The sequence below is a fragment of the Erinaceus europaeus genome, chromosome 21 (genome assembly GCF_950295315.1).
Source record: "Erinaceus europaeus chromosome 21, mEriEur2.1, whole genome shotgun sequence".
Lineage (NCBI taxonomy): Eukaryota > Metazoa > Chordata > Mammalia > Eulipotyphla > Erinaceidae > Erinaceus > Erinaceus europaeus.
The window spans coordinates 26599794-26602680 of record NC_080182.1 but is presented as its reverse complement, the minus strand read 5'-3'; positions in this window follow the sequence as shown (position 1 = coordinate 26602680).

Below are 2887 nucleotides of genomic sequence, written 5' to 3'. Positions count from 1 at the left end.
CCTCCTGAGTACCGGCACAAAGAGAACTGGGCAGGGAGGCCTGGCCAGGGCCAAACTGTGGAGGGTGGACTACACTGTGACTTCCGGTCTCCTAGAGCCAGGATGGGTGATCTCTGGCACCCTGGAATCCTGCTGCCTGAGAGGGCCAGGCCACCCAGCACACTGTCAGAGGAAGTGGGATGAGGCTGATGGTGGGGGTGGTGGGTAGGGGGCAGTCTAGCTCTGGGAGATGTGGGTGCAGGGAGGCGGCCAGGGTGTCCTCCAGCATTTCGTAGCATCCCCACTGCCAGTCTGGGTTGGCTGCCTGGCCCAGTCCTCCCCGGGGAGCCCTGATAGCCATCGTGGGAGAGGCCAGTAGAGCCCTGGCAGGGCACCCGCCTCTCCCACACTTGGAGCAGTGCCCTGCTCCTTTCTGCTTGTGAGTAGGGAAAGGGGTGAGGTGCTGGCATAGAGCCTTCCAGAAGCTACTGAAGGGTCTTGGTCATTCTTTAGCTTAGGCCACAGGTCTCAGTCCAAGCCCTTTATGGTTACTCTGATAAAACTTGCCCACTGTCCCCAAGACCACGTCCTTATGTCCAATCCTCACACACCCTGTGTCAGGGTGGGGAGGGCTCTGTGGGCCATCTGGGTGCTCTACAATCCAGGGAGACCTACAGCCAGTGTGCGACAGATGGGGTGAGGTGGTCCCACTGCCATACTTGGGTCATCGTCTGTGTGCCTGCCCTCCTGTGAGGGTGAATGCTTCCTTAATCCTCTGTTCCCACATGTGATGCCTGTGGCCTTGTCTGGCCCCACCCCGTGCATACCTGCTTTCTTTTGTCCCTGAACCCAGCCCCCACCCCCACTTCCTCGTCTCAGATGCTCCCGTCCTTGGTCTTTGTTCTGCAGTCTCTTTACAAGTGGTCAGTGTCCCCCTCTGGCCTGAGCTTTGGGCTCCCTTTCGCCCTCTCCCCAGCCCCAGGGGGCCCTGCTGGCCACCTGCCCTCCTTCAAGCCGCCCAGAGCAGAGTCTTCTCCCCACCTCTCCCAGTCCTGGGCTTCTAAATGCCAGTGGGTACAGAGCACAGACCTTAGCTTTTGTCTCTTCTAACTTCTTTCCAAGTTCCAGTCTACAAGCTGAAAATACCATGGAAATTTCAGTCTTTTCTGACCCTGACTTCCAGCTCAGCCTCACTGTCCTTTACCTGCTTGTCAGGTCCCTCCTCCCCTGACATCTGTCCTCCTGCTTGACCTCTGAATTTCTGCAAAGGGCTGCAGCTGGCTGCTGCTGAACCTGGGAGCTGCTCTGGCCTCTCTTTCATCCCTCCCTCCCTTCCGTCCACCATAGCCACTGGTCAGTTCACAGCTGCTTTGCCCAGGATCCTAAAACCAGCCAGGATCTTAAAAAATTTTTTTTAAATTATCTTTATTTATTTATTGGATAGAGATAGGCAGAAATTGAAAGAGAAGGGGTAACAGAGAGGGAGAGAGAAAGACCTGCAACCCAGCTTAACCACCTGTGAAGCTTTCCCCCTGCAGGTAGGGACTGGGTGTTCGAACCTGGGTCCTTGTGCACTGTAATATGTGCATTAACCAGGTGTGCCACCACCCAGCCCCCACCAGCCAGGATCTTATGTAGGCTGAGGAATGTGTGTCACCAAACACAGGAGCCACAGGGCCTCTCAATGGTCAATCACAACACTCCATCGCTTTAAAACTTTTAGCTCTTTGGGGAATCCTGGGATTCTCACACAGACGTGATGGGCCTAGACCTCTAACAGGTCCCTCTCTCCACCATCGATGGTCATCTCCATCAGGAACAGCATCATAAACCCTTTTGTGGGCTTTTATAGGACCTTGCCCTCAGTGTAGAACAACAGTGGTAGAAACTGCCCACTCTCCGAAGGGAGGCTGGGTTAACATACTCTGCCACTCGAGGAAGACTGGTCCCGAAATGAGTACAGCCTAGAATGTTCCCAGCTGTAATGATGGAACACGAGCTCAGACCTAAGGGATCCAGAAATTACACAGGCTCCTGTGCTAAATATGAATAGACATAGGCCCTAGGTCAGATCGGTGGGGTTTACAGTTAGTGGTATATATACCCTCCCCATATTTGGGAACTTCTCTCTGCCCTTATCTAGCTTTCTAGTCCTATCCTCAACTCTGACAACATGCTCCTAGATCATACTCCTATCCACCTGCATGTTAGCTGCTGGCCTCAGTCAAAAATTAGTAAAGTCACGGGCCCCTTGGAACACATCTACAATAGACGTCCCAGCTCCTTCCAACACGAAGACCCCAAATCTCATCTGCTCTACCTTTACCTTTAGGCTCCTGATCATCAAACTATTTGTTCTGCTTTATATCTTAATGCTTTTCAGCCACCAAGTCGCAGATTTTACCATGACACCATCCTGGGCAGATGATCTCACCAATGTGTCCTAGAACCCCACCTCCCCACTACGGAAAGATAAAAACAGGCTGGGGGTATGGATTGGCCTGTCAATACCCATGTCCAGCAGAGAAGCAATTACAGAAGTCAGACCTCCCACCTTCTGCATTCCATAAAGATCTTTGATCCATACAGAGGGATAAAGAACAGGGCCACTTCCAATGGAGGGGATGGGATATGGAACTCTTGTGGTGGGAATTGTACCTCTCTTATCCCACAATCTTATCAATCATTGTTAAATCACTAATTTAAAAAAAAAACTTTGGCTCCTCCCACCCCCAGTCCTTCTGGCCTACTCCATCACTCTCCTCACTGCTCACATCCCAGCAAAGCAATTCTTTCTGTCCCTTGAAGATGTCAAGCTTGTTCTAGCCCTCTGACCCCTGTACTTGTGGTTACTTGTGGTTTCCTCTGGGGGGAGCCTCTGTCCCAGTCCCCCAAGCACCCTCCCTTC